Consider the following 19,675-nt stretch of genomic DNA (forward strand, 5'->3'; position numbering starts at 1 on the left):
ACCAAATTAACTGGACCATACTCTGGGCCTCCATCTACCCTCCCATAGAGTGTGTATATCAGACTTTACCCTCAGTCTATACATAACCTAAGGCCCAATCCTGTGTCCCTGAATGAAACCATACCCTGTGTGCGACTCCGGAGGGAATCCGGTCCTGTGTGTAGTAGCGGTCTTTGTCTCGATCTCGGTCCAGCCAGCGTTTGTTGATCAGAGATCCCATCCAGCCAATCATCCTGCCAGCCCCTTAGCCAGACTTGTGGCAGTCACCCTCCTTCTAGAGCCTGAACAACACACACTCTACCATGTGACCACTCTTACACACGCCTATGTATTCCAAATAACTCCAAATGAAATAAGGCAACTTGAACACACCTGCAGTCCCTTCCCCAGGCCTGGCGGCCATCATAACATCCTCACTCTACCACCTGACCACACGCTTGGCATCCATAGAAAGACGTCGGTATCCGTAGCGACAGGCCATAGTTTACTAGCGGTATGGACAGGGGTAGTCCCCGCCCACAAATACACAGGAAACGCAGAATGGACGTTGCCACTAATCACGGATCTAAGATCGGGTTATTTAACACCCCAACCTAACCTTAACCATTAGTCTGATTAAATAATACCTGACCCTGGACCAGTGGTAAGAGGCAACTTCTACCGTCTCCACTTATTTACCCATAATCCTTTAAACCCCACAACAGATGGCCTCCTTCATAAACACCTCATCTTCCTCTGAGGAGAAGGATCAAGGTGTCCCTAACCACAGATCTCGGATCAGATCTATCAACAGGGATCTATCTTCAAATCCTAGCTTTTAGCATTAGGCGGGAATCCAAAACTGACATCATACTCTCTGGGGAGACTGGTGTTTACTTGAGGGATTTTGTTCTCACTTGTCTCCCCTTGTCCACCCCAACCTGCCGTTTCTCCCTCTATGACTGCAGGAGAAAGGTGGGGTGGCCCTTTTGATCTCTGCTTCCTTCCCTCCCTCCATCACCTCATTTCCACTCTTTCTACACTCTGAATTCACAGCTCATAGCAAAATGGCGGGAATGTTAGAGCCTAAGACGGTTGTGCCAGAAAAATTAAAAGCGTTCTCATTATTACAACGCTCCAGTGAGATCAGGCACCCCCTGTGGCTTTTCCGAGGTAGTAGAAAAGGAGTCGGTAGAGGCAAGGTAATGTAATATCATCGTGTAAATCTGTGGTTAAAGGCAACTTTTACAATGAGCTTGTGATACATGAGGCGATACAGTATAGAGTTGTGGGTGGCTTTGTGGTAAATGCAATTCTCTGCCAGCCCCATAGAGGGTGTTATGAGCACAAAGGGCTAACAAAAAAAGAAAGAGTAAAGTCATTCAGCTAATCTGGTTATTTACTGCTTCCAAGGTATTGTCCTCACAGAAACATACACACACACACACGCCTGACAGGTTTCTAGGTTACCACGCTCTCCATGGTTCTTTGAGCACAAGGCATGGTGTGTAGGATAAGGTTACACACTCCTGTCGGGACTCTGCCTTCTATAGTATCACCTGCCCCCTCTATGCACCTGGACAATTGCAAAAAACTATTTAGCCCTAGTACAGTGGGTGATATCAATGTGCTTGGGTGGGAGACTACTGTTGTGGAACAGGGGGAGAACAGGAGGGGCTGGAAAGCTGTGAGGAGCTAATGTTGCACTCCCTCCCCCCCGGTACTCTCCCTCCTACTTTAGCTAGTGTTTAGCTTCACTCTGCTAAAGCAGAGCATTCTAATAGTTGATGACAGCACAGAGGAAGGGCTTAACATAAAGCAGAGAGGATAAGATCGGACTCCCCCCATCCCCCCTGCCTCTCTCTCTTACTGTTTGTATATCCCGCCCTCAAGTATTTTCATCCCTCTTATCGCTCTCCTTCCATTTGAGTGTATCCTCTGAGTATCCCTCCCTACTCTCTTCCTCTCCACAGTATGTGAATCTCATTAGCCCAGTTCCAGTTCTCCCTGTTAAGACTCAGCTATATATAAAATAGTGATATATATATATATATATATATATTCATGTGTGTGTACATACACACACATACTATATACATACACAGTGATAATTAGTATAGGACAACACCAGGAACTTGATAGTGTTATGATAACGCTAGAATAATGCTCTGGAGATGTTGTGTTCATGTTTTATCGTTGTGCTCTCGTGGCTCATGAAGCCGGGGTACCTGAGCCAGGGAGTAGTGCGTTTCATCTATAGTTCCTTGAGGAACAGTGACGACCCTGAGAACACCTTCTGTGTGTGTGTGCTAGTTTCTCTGTATATACAGTTGAAGTCGGAAGTTTACATGCACCTTAGCCAAACACACCTGCAGTTGCAAACCGTAGTCTGGCTTTTTTAATGGTGGTTTTGGAGCAGTGGCTTCTTCCTTGCCTTGTGGCCTTTCAGGTTATGTCGATCTAGGACTTGTTTTTACTGTGGATATAGATACTTTTGCACCGGTTTCCTCCAGCATCTTCACAAGGTCCTTTGCTGTTGTTCTGGGATTGATTTGCACTTTTCGCACAAAAGTACGTTCATCTCTAGGAGACAGAACGCGTCTCCTTCCTGAGCGGTATGACGGCTGCGTGGTCCCATGGGGTTTATACTTGCGTACTATTGTTTGTACAGATGAACGTGGTACCTTCAGGCATTTGGAAATTGCTCCCAAGGATGAACCAGACTTGGAGGTCTACAATTGTTTTTCTGAGGTCTTGGCTGATTTCTTTGATTTTCCCATGATGTCAAGCAAAGAGGCACTGAGTTTGAAGCTATGCCTTGAAATACATCCACAGGTACACCCCCAATTGACTCAAATTATGTAAATTAGCCTATCAGAAGCTTCTAAAGCCATGACATCATTTTCTGGACTTTTCCAAGCTGTTTAAAGGCACAGTCAACTTAGTGTATGTAAACTTCTGACCCACTGGAATTGTGATACAGTGAATTATATGTGAAATAATCTGTCTGTAAACAATGGTTGGAAAAATTTGTTGTCATGCTCAATGTAGATGTCCTAACCGACTTGCCAAAACTATGGTTTGTTAACAAGACATTTGTGGAGTAGTTGAAAAACGAGTTTCAATGACTCCAACCTAAGCGTATGTAAACTTCCGACTTCAACTGTATGTATATATATATATATATATATATATATATATATATATATATATATATATATATATATATATATATATATATATATATATATATATATATATATATATATAACATACACTCAGCAAAAAAATAAACGTAGCTTTTTCAGGACCCTGTCTTTAAAAGATATTTGTATTTTTACGAATTAACTTCACAGATCTTCATTGTAAAGTGATTAAACACCGTTGCCCATGCTTGTTCAATGAAGCATAAACAATTAATGGACAGGCACCTGTGGAACGGTCATTAAGACACTAACAGCTTACAGACAGTAGGCAATTAAGGTCACAGTTATGAAAACCTAGGACACTAAAAAGAGACCTTTCTACAGAAAAGAAAGATTCCCAGGGTCCCTGCTCATCTGCGTGAACGTGCCTTAGACATGCTGCAAGGAGGCATGAGGACTGCAGATGTGGCCAGGGCAATAAATTATAATGTCCGTACTGTGAGACGCCTAAGACAGTGCTACAGGGAGACAAGACGGACAGCTGATCGTCCTCGCAGTGGCAGACATCGTGTAACAACACCTGCACAGGATCGGTACATCCCGACATCACACCTGCGGGACAGGTACAGGATGGCAACAACAACTGCCCAAGTTACACCAGGAACGCACAATCTCTCCATCAGTGCTCAGACTGTCCGCAATAGGCTGAGAGAGGCTGGACTGAGGGCTTGTAGGCCTGTTGTAAGGCAGGTCCTCACCAGACATCACCGGCAACAACGTCGCCTATGGGCACAAACCCACTGTCTCTGGACCAGACAGGACTGGCAAAAAGTGCTCTTCACTGACGAGTCGCGGTTCTGTCTCACCAGGGGTGATGGTCGGATTGACGTTTATCATCGAAGGAATGAGCGTTACACCGAGGCCTGTATTCTGGAGCGGGATCGATTTGGAGGTGGAGGGTCCGTCATGGTCTGGGGCGGTGTCACACAGCATCATCGGACTGAGCTTGTTGTCATTGAAGGCAATCTCAATGCTGTGCGTTACAGGGAAGACATCCTCCTCCTTCATGTGGTACCCTTCCTGCAGGCTCATCCTGACATAACCCTCCAGCATGACAATGCCACCAGCCATTCTGCTCATTCTGTGCGTGATTTCCTGCAAGACAGGTATGTCAGTGTTCTGCCATGGTCAGCGAAGAGCCCGTATCTCAATCCCATTGAGCACGTCTGGGACCTGTTGGCTCGAAGGGTAAATGTCCGGGAACTTGCAGGTGTCTTGGTGGAAGAGTGGGGTAACATCTCACAGCAAGAACTGGCAAATCTGGTGCAGTCCATGAGGAGGCGATGCACTGCAGAACTTAATGCAGCTTGTGGCCACACCATATACTGACTGTTACTTTTTCCCCCCTTTGTGCAGGGACACATTATTCCATTTCTGCTAGTCACATGTCTGTGGAACTTGTTCAGTTTATGTCTTAGCTGTTGAATCTTGTTATGTTCATACAAATATTTATACATGTTAAGTTTGCTGAAAATAAACGCAGTTGACAGTGAGAGGACAATCCTTTTTTTGCTGAGTTCATTCATATATATATATATATATATATATATATATGGCCTAAAAATCCTCAATTAAAAAAAAAGAAAAAAATTGGATTTTTAGGCCATATCAACAAGCCCTTCTTCAATGTGGGCTTCAGGCCATCTGACTGTACAGTAGGAGCTAGACAGTGACAGACTGCCTGACCACAGGAAGCTTGTGCATGTGTGTCTTTGTGTCTGTTGGATCTGTCCTGTCAGAGAATTCCTAGTCCCTATAGCCCTGTCTGTTTTAAATAATGCATGTTATAGGCTGGTAAATTAAAGAGCTCTTTGTTAGTGGCACAAAGCCTGGGAGCACTACAACTCAGTCCTCATACATTCGTCTGTTAACGCCCCCCTTAGAGGACAGTGAGTTCAATAAAAATGTGTTTTGATGTCATTAAAACTCAAACTTCATAACTCAAAACCTTAACCCCTTGGCTCAGGACTGTTCCAATAAACGGCTTTATGGTTCCCAGGTAGAGCCTGCTCAGACAGGTAATGGATCTGCAGCTGTGTTACACTGAAAGTCCTCTCCACACGATGAGACTGAGAAAAGGAGCTTGCTGGTCAACTGTTTCTTTTTTCCTATTTTCATAGCCATGAACGGACTTTATTTATTTGCAATCTTTTTTACTGTATTCCATTCAATGTTTACTGTGCCTGGTGTCTTTCATTCTATGGTCCTCTCCCTGTTGTCGTAGCAGAAGGACACACATCGCTTCGGTCTCTGTAGCCCCGAGGGAAACACAGATTCAACACACACACACACAAACACTAGAACATACATGTCACACATATACATATATACATATACATAGATATAAGAGTGACAGGGTCAATACGCTGCATTTCAAACAGTCAGGAATAATCTAATCAGGGTTTGTAAAATTATACCTAGCTTAAATATAAGCCTTCCACAATCATAAGTAATAATTTAATTATTTTATCAAAATAGTTTAACCTGCTTTTTTGCAATAATCATTGATCCGGCTTTCAAGTCTATGAAAATGACCTTTTTGTTACAAATTTAACCAGAACCATGCATGATGAGCAGGTTGACTTTTTGTGTTATGAGTCTTGTCCTGGAGACAGAACTAAGTGATTTCCCCTTAGATAGGCCAACTGCAAAGTCAAAACTGGCTATATTGTAAAAATTCATGAAAAAGAAAATGTGTTTTTTTTATCTTAAAGGGATACTTTGGGATTTTGGCAATGAAGCCCTTTATCTACTTCCACATAGTCAGATTAATAACTAATGGATACCATTTGTATGTGTCTCTGCATCCAGTATGAAGTTGGAAGTAATTTTGCAAGCCATTGCTAACTAGATTTAGCAATGACTAGAAGTCTACTGTATCTACTAGCATCCTAGCAGTTACCCATAGACGTCCAGTCATTGCGTTAACGCTAGTTAGCAAATGCCCTAACGCTAGTTAGCAAATGCGCTAACACTAGTTAGCAACTTCCTTCAAATTGCACACAGAGGTACAGCATAAAAATGGCATCCACTGGTTCATCTGACTCTGGGGAAGTAGATAAAGGGCTTCATTGCCAAATTCCAAAAGTATCCCTTTAGTTTAAGGTTCACGTTTAGGCATTAGGGTTAGTAGTGTGGTTAAGGTTAGGTTTAAAATCTGATTTTATGACTTTGTGGCAGTGCCAGCTAGTGACCACTCTGCAAGAGCTGCCTCAAGAACAATATTCACGACAAAAAAAACACTAACCTGCTAATAATGACCAACAGGCACTACAGAAAAAAAAAAAAAAATTTAACACCCCAAAACTATCTTTTGGTATATATTTCATTAGTCCATTGTTGATATAGTCACAAAATGTTTTGCATGTCAGCAATCACGTTTTCAAGAAACTGCATCGTATTGGCTGTAGTCTTTAAAACTTGATTGCTGACAATGACAAACATTTTGGGACTATATCAACAACGGACTAATGAAACGCATACCAATAGATAGTTTGTGGGTGGAATTTCCTTTAACATACAGTAGGTCTCAAACTATCTCTCAAGCACAAGCCCACATGCTTGTGAGTAGCCAGCTAATCTATTTGCTTGCTAACAAGGTAGAGCAGTTGAACTGCTATGAATACACCCTCCTGTCCATCTCCAACAGTTTGAACAACACAGCCTGTTCACTTTGTTTTGATGTTGAAATCAAGTGGCCTACCTGGATAAGAAAATGTCTGTTCCTTAGATTGAGAACGAGTTGCCAATTCCTTATATAAAATTAGTATCTTTATGTTCATTGCACATTTATAAAACAAACTAGATAAGTCTGTAGCTAAAATGCTGTTGGTGGACAAGGAGATAGACATAGCCTGAGACAGACAGGATAGACAGACAGGATAGACATAGCATGCCAGACAGGATAGACATAGCATGCCAGACAGGATAGACATAGCATGCCAGACAGGATAGACATAGCATGCCAGACAGGATAGACATAGCATGCCAGACAGGATAGACATAGCATGCCAGACAGGATAGACATAGCATGCCAGACAGGATAGACATAGCATGCCAGACAGGATAGACATAGCATGCCAGACAGGATAGACATAGCATGCCAGACAGAGCGAGCGCAGGACTCTGACAGAAGGAATCTGCTTCCTGTTATAATGAGCACATCACAGAACCCTTACTTACAGGGTTCAATTCCCCCCCCCCCCCTCCCCCCGCGCTCATCCCCCTCTCCCTCCCACTAAACTGGGTCAAATCATTCGGTGGTAGCTCCGCTCAGCCACCATGCGTCAAGTGTCAGAAACTGTCTGCTCAAAATCACACAGCTCTGGGAGGTTCAGGGCTGTTTTTACTACCAACACACACCACAGACATGAATCTGAATAAAACCCAATGCATCAGAGTAAGGTTGAGATTAATTCATCAGCACGACATCATATAGACTGGGATTACTAGATATGGGTAAAACCTGGACAAAGACAGAGGGAAAAGGAGAGAATCCTACTATACAGGGACAATCAGCCAACAACAGGGAAACAACACTATAACGAACCTTTCTCTCCTTCTCCTGCAGTTATTCTATCGCTTTTTATTTCTCTCCATCTAACCTGAGTGGCTACCTCTCATACCTCGTTCAACATGTCCCCCTCCTCTCTCTCTATCTCCATTTCTCACCCCCCCATTCCTTTTTCTTAAATCGGTAGGATACTCACCTCCCTCCCTGCAGTCTCTGTGTCCTGATCATCCCTGCATCGCTGTAGAGACCATCTTTACGCGGCGGAAACACACACACACTCGCCAATCAACACACCCCCACGGCTCACTGTCACTGTCACTAGCCAGCCCCCCTTCTCTAACACACACACACACACTCTGCACTCTCTCGCTGTTCCTTAGTAACAGCAGAATTGGAGCCAGCATCATATCCCTCCTGTAGCCACCCTCATTCTTTCCCCCTCCAGTCCCCTCCCTTTTTTTCGCTCTGCAGTGGAGGAATAAATATTTTAGCTACAAATGAAGCGTGGCTCTTCTCAGCTCTCCTCCCCCTGCTTGCAATATGTAACAGAGAGCTGTGTATGTGCAAATATGAATTTATGAAACACTGTCTCCACACATCCTTTATTACTTAAAAAGGAAAATGGCTCTCGTAACAAGCCATACACTTGTTCCTAAACCATACAGTATACATAATTGTACACTGCAATATGCACACACAAAGAACAAATGCTCTCCTATGGCTGCCACTGCTCAAATGTATATTTAACCAAACAAGTAGTGCTGTAAATCACACCGTGTGAAAGCTGCTTCACTGACAATTCATTAGCACTCAAGGGTAATGGAGTTCTGGGCCAGGTCTGTGTGACTACTCATAATGAGGGAAACTGAGAAAAAGGCTGGTGTGTGTGTGTGTGTGTGTGTGTGTGTGTGTATACAGTTGAAGTCGGAAGTTTACATACACTTAGGTTGGAGTCATTAAAGCTCATTTTTCAACCACTCCACAAATTTCTTGTTAACAAACTATAGTTTTGGCAAGTCTGTTAGGACATCTACATTGAGCATGACAACTCATTTTTCCAACAATTGTTTACAGACAGATTATTTCACTTATAATTCACTGTGTCACAATTCCAGTGGGTCAGAAGTTTACATACACTAAGTTGACTGTGCCTTTACAGCTTGGAAAATTCCAGAAAATTACGTCATGGCTTTAGAAGCTTCTGACAGACTAATTGACATAAATAGAGTCAATTGGAGGTGTACCTGTGGATGTATTTCAAGGCCTAGCTTCAAACTCAGTGCCTCTTTACTTGACATCATGGGAAAATCAAAAGAAATTAGCAATGTCCTCAGAATTTGTTTTTGTAGACCTCCACAAGTCTGGTTCATTCTTGGGAGCAATTTCCAAACACCTGAAGGTACCACGATCATCTGTACAAACAATAGTACGCAAGTAAACACCATGGGACCACGCAGCCATCATACCGCTCAGGAAGGATAAGCATTTTGTCTCCTAGAGATGAACGTACCTTGGTGCGAAAAGTGTAAACCAATCCCAGAACAACAGCAAAGGATCTTGTGAAGATGCTGGAGGAAACAGGTGCAAAAGTATCTATATCCACAGTTCTATTTTTGTTTCATCAAACCAGAGGACATTTCTCCAAAAAGTACGATCTTTGTCCCCATGTGCAGTTGCAAACCGTAGTTTGGCTTTTTTTAATGGTGGTTTTGGAGCAGTGGCTTCTTCCTTGCCTTTGGCCTTTCAGGTTATGTCGATCAAGGACTTGTTTTTACTGTGGATATAGATACTTTTGCACCGGTTTCCTCCAGCATCTTCACAAGGTCCTTTGCTGTTGTTCTGGGATTGATTTGCACTTTTCGCACAAAAGTACGTTCATCTCTAGGAGACAGAACGCTTCTCCCATGGTGTTTATACTTGCGTACTATTGCAACTGCACATGGAGACAAAGATCGTACTTTTTGGAGAAATGTCCTCTGCTCTGATGAAACAAAAAATAGAACTGTTTGGCCATAATGACCATCGTTATGTTTGGAGGAAAAAGGGGGAGGCTTGCAAGCCGAAGAACACCATCCCAACCGTGAAGCACGGGGGTGGCAGCATCATGTTGTGGGGGTGCTTTGCTGCAGGAGGGACTGGTGCACAAAAATAGATTGCATCATGAGGCAGGAAAATTATGTGGATATATTAAAGCAACATCTCAAGACATCAGTCAGGAAGTTAAAGCTTGGTCGCAAATGGGTCTTCCAAATGGACAATGACCCCAAGCATACTTCTAAAGCTGTGGCAAAATGGCTTAAGGATAAAGTCAAGGTATTGTAGTGGCCATCACAAAGCCCTGACCTCAATCCTATAGAACATTTGTGGGCAGAACTGAAAAAGTGTGTGCGAGCAAGGAGGACTACAAACCTGTCTCAGTTACACCACCTCTGTCAGGAGGAATGGGCCAAAATTCACCCAACGTATTGTGGGAAACTTGTGGAAAGCTACCCGAAACATTTGACCCAAGTTAAACAACTTAAAGGCAATGCTACCAAATACTAATTGAGTGTATGTACCACTGGGAATGTGATGAAAGAAATAATAGCTGAAATAAATAATTCTCTACTATTATTTTGACATTTCACAATCTTAAAATAAAGTGGTGATCCTAACTGACCTAAAACAAGGGCATTTTTATTAGGATTAAATGTCAGGAATTGTGAAAAACTGAGTTGAAATGTATTTGGCTAAGGTGTATGTAAACTTCTGACTTCAACTGCATATACAGAGAAACTAGCAGACACACACAGAAGGTGTTCTCAGGGTAGTCACTGTTCCTCAGGGAATTATAAATGAAACACACTACACCCTGGCTCAGGTACCCCGGCTTCATGAGCCACGAGAGCACAACGGTAAAACACGAACGCAACATCTCCAGGGAATTATTCTAGCGTTATCATAACACTATCAAGTTCCTGGTGTAGTTTGTCCTTTACTAATTAATCATGTGGCAGATGTTTCATGTAGAGGACATCAGATGCCTGCACAGTAACCATGCTCCCTCTGATGCTACTTAATAGAAATACCTTAGCGTTCCCTCAAAGTCTTAGTTGTGTAACCAAAGCATTGTTTAGGGATTTACAGGGACAAATGTCAAAGGAGGGTGATTCAGATAGAAGGCCCTCCCTATGACCAGGAGGAATGGGGTTAGGGTTGAGAGAGAATGGGTGGGGTGAGGTAAAGGTAGGGCTGGGCAGTATACAGTATTTTACAATATACCAGTATTGATGCACAGTATTTATGTTTTTACTTTACCTTCTATAAGGTATTTGAATGTTTGGTTTGTTTAAGGTGATACACCGTGTGTAACGTCCATTTTTACAGTTTACTTTGCTTCTTCATCCCTGTCCGCTCTCTCTCTCTCTACATGCTGCTTTTCACACAGACCTAACCCTGCCCTGTCACTAAAGGAGCACATTTGTTGTTCCTCGACCACGAGACACTGCAAGGTCAATGCAGCACATCAAATTAAATTTTATTGGTCACATATACGTGATTAGCAGATGTTATTGCGGGTGTAAGCGAAATGCTTGCCTGCAAAGTTTCCTAAGAGCTAGAAATGAGACAGCCCTCTCTCCGACAGTTCACCGAAGTGTTTTGCTCTAAATCGCAAGTCAAATCATTGTTTGCCCATAACGTGCAGACCTACTTGCAGTGTGGAAATGATTTCAAATGAGTGCAGGAAATGCAGATATTGATGAAAACGCAGAAAAATGTTTTGGGGTTGAATTGAACAGTATAAAACAATCAGAATGGAGAAAGACCAATTTAAAATCACTTAGAATGTATGTGTTGCCACCCTAGGGTCACACACTATTCATAAAGAAAATATATAATGTATTATTCAAAAACATAAAATACTGTCAAACCGTCCATTTTTGTTTTGTTTTACCGTGATTTGAAATGTGTCATTGGGCCGACAGCCAGAATCACAGCATTGTGAGGGATTAAAGCCCACTTTACCCCAAACACACAGAGCAGAGATAGTGAGGCTGTCCTCAGATTAACAACATGGTTACATAAATGATGATCTGAATCCGTTTCCCCGGAATGCAGGGACACTCCGGCCCACTTTAGCATCAGCACGCATTCTGCCATGACTAATTTCTCATACCACCAATAGATATATAGTCAGCAGGTTAGGAGGGGATTTGACTGGGCTTGGGGGGAGAGGGGGGAAAATAAGAAAAACAGAAGGGGGAAAACACTTTTAAAGAATAAGGGAGAGGGAGAGAGAGAACGAGGGAGGGAAAAGGAGAGAGATGGAGAACAGGAAAATCTTTTTGGCTATACAAACCCAAGTGAGCGGTAGGGAGGTAGGAATGGGCTACGGTCATCACTAATGTGAACCTCAAGGTAATCAATGGTGAACTGCCAAGGTCCATAATCACCCATAAACAACCACGCACATTCCTTCAATAGCCCAGAAAGGTTAAGACTGCTGGAGCAGCGCTTAGATTCTCTCTCCAACTTGGTCACACAAGCACATAATTACTTAAATACTAAACCAACATGGTGCTGCATCTCATTAAAAAGGATTTCAACATACTCTTTTTAATTTTTGGCCAATTTCATGATATCCAATTGGTGCTGCAACTCCCGTACGGACTCGGGAGAGGCGAAGGTCAAGAGCCATGCGTCCTCTGAAATATGACCCCGCCAAGCCTCGCTGCTTCTTGACACACTGGTCGCTTAATCCGGAAGCCAGCCACACCAATGTGTTGAAGGAAACACTGTATAACTGGCGACCGTGTCAGCGTGCATGCGCCCGGCCTGCCACAGGAGTCGCTAGAGAGCGATGGGACAAGGGCATCCCAGCCGGTCAAACCCTCCCTTAACCTGGACAACGCTGGGCCAATTGTGCTCAGTCCCATGGGTCTCCCGGTTGCGGCTGGCTGCGACACAGCCCTGGATCGGACCCGGGTCTGTAGTGACCCCTCAAGCACTAAGATGCAGTGCCTTAGACCGCTGCGCCACTCGGGAGGCCCCAAACCTTGGACTTCTGTACCACAATATTTATGATTGGTACTTCATTAATTAGATTGGTGCCTTATCCGTGTCTGTTTGCACATCTGGGTACACTGCTCTCCCCTCCCTCCCGTTCTGTTTAGCATGCCCTCCCTCTCTGCTCTTTTCTCAAACCCCCTCTATCCCCATCTTCCCCTCCTCTCACCTGCAATCTTTTTCTGCTGTCCGGCATATTCTCCAGGCTGCCTTCTCCGCATCCCAGCCTGCCCTGGTTGCAGCGCAGCTCCCCGTCACCTCTATGTTTGTCTGTGAAATTGCAGCCTGCAGCCTTCCTGTCTACAGCAGGAGCCCTCTGCCTCTTATCCTGAGAGAGGGCTACAGTCATCCCTCTCTCCTTCTCCCTTGGCCCCACACCCCCTACAAGACCTCCAGGCCCAGGGTCCCTTGACCTGCCTCCCTCCCCTAGTAGAGGGGCCTTGTCCCCAGGCAGCGTGGCCCCCTCTCTAGCCTCTTTGTCACCGGGCTCCAGGGCCTTGTGTCGGCTCTTAAAGAGGCTGTGGATACTCAGTACCACCAGAGTGCACAGCACGTACATGATCCCGTCCGTCCGTGGAGACTGGCAGGTTGGTTCGCTCCGTTCTCCCCCAAACAAAGTCCCCCTTGTTTGAATGGGACAGGAACTGTTGAAGTTCAACAGGTTGTTATGATAGCTTATAAATTGTTATGGAGGGGTTCCATTGTTGAGGTCTAGGTGTGAATGGCAGTCAGAGCTCCAAGCGTATCTTCTGTGGTCCGAGTCCTTGCATAGTTGTCATCAGTTGGACAGTTCCAAAGTTCTATCCTGTACTGTAGTGTCTGTACTGTGCAATTGTGCAATCTGTACTGCAGCCAAGTTCAAAGACGAAAAGACTACAAATATCCAGTCTACTCTCCTCTTTTAGGGCATTCACCACAATACACAACGCCGGTGCTCTTCAGAGGGCGAGAGAGGTTCCAGTAGGGAGTCTCACTTTCTCTCCTCTGTGTGTATGTGTGTTGATCCCCTGGACAATGGCAGTGCCCTAAAGCTCATCAACTGTCCGATAATCCCCAAGTCTGTTCTCTGGTCAGCAGACGCAGACGGACGAGCGGTGAGTGTGATCCTCAGATACACACGGTCACACACACCTGCTATTATATCTCACCCGTGTCACCTCTGTCCCTGTGCCTCTACTAGTCCCTCCCACTCTGAGACTACACTTCCACAGAACTACACACACACCAAACACACCACTTTTACAGTTCCTCAGAACAACAATAAGGTTTTGGACTCTGTCCTGTAGTAAAGGCGATTGCTGTCCCGCTGCCAAGCCGGTGGAGCTCAGGTAACCCAAACCTCTAGGAGCAGACGGCTGGCTAAGTACCTCCAGGTAACTACAGACACACACCTCGTCCATCAACCATACACAGAAACTAGTAGATATTAAATCTACACCCAAGCAGGTAACTCACTCAACCTTCACACACGCACTAAAACCTTTACAAAACACACACGCACACACACCCTAAACCGTTGCAAACTTCGAACAGTGTAGGAATGTCTCAGATGTTGATTCATCCTCCTCTGCCCTGCTAATTTAGTCCAGTCCAGGATGGTGTAAAGATTCTCATTAAATTATTAACAGGTCCAAAGTAATGCCTCTCCCCTTTCCCTCTTCCTGCTGCGGACAGCCGGGGGACTGTCCAGTCCTCCCTGAAAAGTCCCTGGACAGAGAGAGGGGCGATATCTACACCCCTTCACTTGTTCAGTCGCTCGCCATCTCCCGCTCCACTCATGCACAGAGTTCACGGTCCTATCATGTGCTGTTCTGCAACTCTCCAGAAAGAGAGAGAGAGTAAGTATCTTCATCCACTCTCGCTCTCACCCTCCCCTTCCTGTGTCTGTCCATCTGTCGCTGCGGGATAAGCACTGGAATGGGACAGAGCCGGCCATGCGCTGGTGATGTAACACATAATACACTATTGATATGGATGTATGTAAAAAGCAAAACCAACGCGGAGTGTGGAAAGAGTAATAAAAAAAAAAAAAAAAAGCTTCCCACCTGCGTCAGTTAGGAGTTCCGCCATATCAATTCAAGCTGATCTCTCGGCTCTGAGGGGCGACCTCGTTAGTTGGTGTCCTGTATGCCTGACCGTCTTCCTGGTACGTGACAACCCTGCACGGTAACGCCATGACAACCGTGCAGCTATGGAACCAGGCCACAATGGGAACTGACAGTGTCGATCACGGCGGTTGGATCGTGATGAGCGGTCCACGGCAGTCAGCGAGGTCACTTTGTGCCCAGCGGTCCTGGTCATTCACAGTTCTGGTTTCCTGTTCTGTGACATACTGTAAACATGGAGTGATTTTCTAGCCTAACTTGGTCCTATGGGGCCAGAGGCGAAGTCCTCCGCTTGAGTGGTCACTTTCAGGATCCTAACGAAGGGGACGGGAAGGGACAGGGCACACACACACACTTGGGGAGGGGACCCCAGAAAGGAGGCTGGCTAGGATGAGCTACTACACACAATGAATAAGACGCTATGACTGAATGAATCCCAAAATGTTCAGCCCAGTGACCCAAACCAGTTTTGTGACCCACCAAGTCAAAGTGGGCTCAAGGTAATCATTATTCTGTTTGTAAATCCGTTACACTCCATTTAGTATGATATATTATGTTAGGTCACATTATACTTCTTTCTCTGAGACAAGGTTGCTTGTTGTACCATAAAAGGAGGATTATGGGGAGAATTTATGTTGGTGGTTAGGGGAACTAAAAGGACAGATGTCGGAGCAATTTACATAGCAGGTTAGCCGAATTGGGTTAAGTTAAGAATAAGGGTTAGCTAAAATGCTAGTTGTCCCTGACGCGACCTCACAACTTCTGGATTGCTAGACCGACCCATTCGCCCTAACCAAATAGGAATTAGACCAAATATTATGCCAAAATGTGTTCCAACAGACCATTTGGGTAAAACAATCTACGCACACCCTTTTGGCCCAAATTACCAGCACTCTCGTGGGACTCAAAATGGCACTTTCAGCAACACATGACAATACATAGCACGTGGCAGGCCAGCTGAACAACCACAGGAAGTGACCTGATTAACAAAAACAGATTGGTTAAGAATTTCACCACCACTTAAGACCTGTACCATCGGGCAGTATAGAATAGACCATTCTACTCCACACACAGTAAACCCTTACAACCAACAGAGTAAGGAAAGGCCACAGAGAGAGACTAGTAAACAAGGTCTGAGGTTCAATAGCAGATTAAGTGGCTGATAAGTTTGAATCAAACCATAAAGCTGATAAGGCATGGGTGGAGTGATCACATTTGATTCCAGTGTATTAGTGGTTTGGTATTAGTGGTTTCCAGTGTTACATGCTGACCAGACCGGACACGTCGCAAAATAAATTTAGAAATCCTTGTCATTCAATTATTGCACCCACACTGCTCGCGCACGCCAACGAGGGTCTGCGACGCCAAGGGCTAAAATAGAACTCATTCCTATTTCTGACGCAGATCGCGCTGCAAATCCTGCCTCTCCCATCTCCTCATTAGTTTATAGAAGCAGGTACCCACGTGCCATCTCCTCATTGGTTAAACCCACATGGGTGAATGGAAGACGCACTGTTTTGCCGGTAGTCGTGGTAATACAATGAAAGTTTAGATGCCAATCACCATATAAATTAAACGATGAAAAGGCCTGGAAGGAGGATAGATGACTAGAAACGATTCGATTGGCCGTTTTATGTGTGGATTAATTGTCGGAGTAGAGGTCCTTGTGCATTTCAGGTAAAATAACAACTCAATGTTTATATCCAAGGACAAATTAGCTAGCAACAGCAAGCTAGCTAAATAGGACAAATTAACGTTAGCTAGCAGGTGCAAGCTAACAAGCTAAATTGCCATACATGTTTAATGCTTTTCGACCTGTCCCCAAATTAATGTCATTGGTTCAGAGTTTGTTTTGATATTTTAACCTGCATGTCGTGATTGTGTTTGGTGTGGGGGGGGCAAAATACATTTATGCACGATAGCGCATGATGGCGCACGCGCGCAGCCAGTTTGGATTCCGTGTTATAGTGGTTCCAGTGGTTTGGGCGGCAGGAAGCCTAGTGGTTAGAGTGTTGTGCCAGTAACCTAAAGGTTGCTAGATCGAATCCCCGAGCTGACAAGGTAAAAATCTGTCGTTCTGCCCCTGAACAAGGCAGTTAACCCACTGTTCCTAGGCCGTCATTGTAAATAAGAATTTGTTCTTAACTGACTTGCCTAGTTAAATAAAATAAAATTAAAGAACCATAATCTCAGCCTACATTACAGAGACAAGTCAAAACAACTACAGTGGGACACATAGTGTGGTGTTACACAGAGTCAACCAGGAAGTCAACAAACATTTCGCTTGGCCTAGAAGTAAGTGAGAATTTGTGTGAAAGAGAGACGGTGAAAGAGAGAATGTGCTAAAGTGTGAGAATGTGCAAACCTGTGTGTGTGTGTGTGTGCGCGCGCGTGCAAGAGATCTCAGGTGTGTGAGTTGGTCTCACTAAGTAGCTTAGACCCCCTGGATTAAAGGACCCCTACAGAGGAAGTTAGCGCCACTATTTTGACATCATTTCCTGACAGAGAAGAAATGCACGTATTCAAAATATATTTCAAAATATTTGCCAGCTGGCTCTTTGGTTGTTTCTGGAACTGAATTTGTCATAAGCATTGATTTAGGGAAAACTTAGCCACAGTTGGAAATGATTGGCCTATCTTTGACTTCGACATCTATTGTTATCTCCAAAGTTTTGGCATCTTCCATAAATTGCGGCCACAAATCCGCCATAAAAAATGGTTACAAAAAGAATAAGATGAAGTTCCGGTAATATGGATAACTATTGAAAGATGGCTGATATGAGTTTATCTACATTGTAATGGACATGGTGCAACCTATGGTAGGTAAGCTGCTGGCAGGCTTTGGCTGCAGTACAGCAAAGTCAAGTCAGCCCGAGCTCAAGGTTCTCACAGGTGAAGTGAAATGATAGGCTCCAATGACTTTGCTCATGATCATACATGCCGCAAATGACATATGACAAATTACTTGTTGAATGCATTTGCTGCTTGTGTTTCAGACTATTTTGTGCCTAATAGAAATGAATAGTAAATAATGTAGTGCCATTTTGGAGTCACTATTATTGTAAATAAGAATAGAATATGTTTCTAAACAGTTTGTAAATGTGGATGCTACCATGATTACGGTAGTCCTGAATGAATCGTGAATAATGGTGAGTGAGAAAGTTAGACGGACAAATATCATTCACACAAATGTCACTTCAAGCACAAATGTATCATACTTTGACTAAAACGATGACTTTTTGACTTAAAATCATTGTGTAACATGGGTAAGCTCTGGCCATCATCTTTCAGCTTGAAAAAGTGGATTTCTACTGGTGTGGGCGTTTAAGCAGCTTACAGGAGAAATGTGCCACACTTCACTTTATGGCTTTAGGTAAGGGCTTTAACTCGGTCACCCCACACCCAAATATGGTATTAGAGGCCGTCTGAATTAGGGATGGGCATATTCAAATATCTGAACGGACGTTTGTATTTGATTACTTGTGAGTATTTATTAAAAAAATAAATAATGTCTATTTTAACAATGAAAAGGCTTTTTCTAAATACAATAAAAATATCCATGTGACATTGTTACTTACAAGGATATGCCATGTCATTACAAATACGTAATTTAATAAAACAAACTTTTGAATGTAGTTTTTATGATGATGATCGGTAGCCTTCTTTCTGTAGCTTGTTTTTGTCAGCCAATCAAAGCAGCATCACCGTCAAAGGCTCAATGTGTAACAAGAAGTGAGAGTTCACTAATGCAATGCAAGATGGATTTACAAGTTAACGGAGTTAAATGAGAAAGAAAAGGCTACAACGAGCAACCAACAGGTAGGATGTTCTTTAACAATCCCTGAATGGGGTTGGGGAGCAGCAGCATGTAGCCTGCAATTAGCCTAGGTAGTTAGCTAGTTTCTCTAGGCTACTCCAGTCAAGACAGGCACTGTTATATGGGATGATATATAACATTGTGGCTGCTACAAGTTAGGTAGTCTTGGCTGTAGCGGAGTTGGCTCTCTTCCCCTCTCTTCCCACAGTTGCCTCTCTTACCACACACCAACCCCACCCCTTGCTCCAGCAATAGAGCGCAGGGTCTCTCCCTCGCGCAGCAGTGCTCAGGTTAAAAACTGCGCACATTTTGTTTTAAATAAACTGGATATCCAAAAACATTTCATGATACTATTCGAATAGTGACATTATTTCAAACACCCATCCATCCCTAGTCTGAGTCAAAGAGGGGAGGAGGGGGAGTCAGGGAGGAAGAAAGAACGATGTGAAAGAAAGAAAGATGTGAAAGAAAGAACGATGTGAAAGAAAGAAAGGAGAGAAAGAAAGAGAAAAAGAGAAACAAGCAGAATGAGGCTTTCTGCCGACTGCACACTATCTTAACTCTTGGACTAGCCCACAATGCACTACACACGCCCTTTTCATCTTTCTCAACTGGGCTATTTCAGAGCTAAATTACAGTGACACAGCAGGGAGGGACAGGCACACACACGCTTAATAACAGGTTAGAGGGTGGACCATCCCTGCCACAGTGTGGCCAACACACCACTGACGTCACTCCACTAAGGATGAGGTTTGAGAGGAAGACGATGGGTGGAGAGGCAGCCAGACAGCCAGAGGGTGGAGAGAGAGAAAAGGGACAGAGGGAGGCTGTTGAGAAACAGTGAAGGGGGAAAAAGGGCTAGGGAGAGTGACAGAGGGAGGAAAGAAGAGTGCCAAAATCCCTGAGGTTCTGCCTCCTCCCCCTCTTCCGGTCTTTGTGCTCCCACCCTGGTTGGCCCTTAACATGTTTCACTCTCAACCCGTTACAGCACATGGTTCGACCTTACAGA

The 19,675-nt window shown here is 44.1% G+C and overlaps 1 protein-coding gene across 2 annotated transcripts in view; it reads right to left on the minus strand.

Moving 5' to 3' along the window:
• LOC129854038 (kinesin-like protein KIFC3) overlaps positions 1–19,675 on the minus strand; it is a 65,722-nt gene that overhangs the window by 27,973 nt on the left and 18,074 nt on the right. The window contains exon 1 of one of the 2 annotated variants that reach the window (XM_055920654.1): positions 7,895–8,143. The exons of the other annotated variant lie outside the window; for it this stretch is intronic. The gene's annotated coding sequence lies outside the window, so the exon portion shown is untranslated. Of the gene's footprint in view, positions 1–7,894; positions 8,144–19,675 lie in introns of those variants that run through there. 2 annotated transcript variants of the gene reach the window in all.

This window comes from Salvelinus fontinalis, chromosome 4, assembly GCF_029448725.1.
Source record: "Salvelinus fontinalis isolate EN_2023a chromosome 4, ASM2944872v1, whole genome shotgun sequence".
Lineage (NCBI taxonomy): Eukaryota > Metazoa > Chordata > Actinopteri > Salmoniformes > Salmonidae > Salvelinus > Salvelinus fontinalis.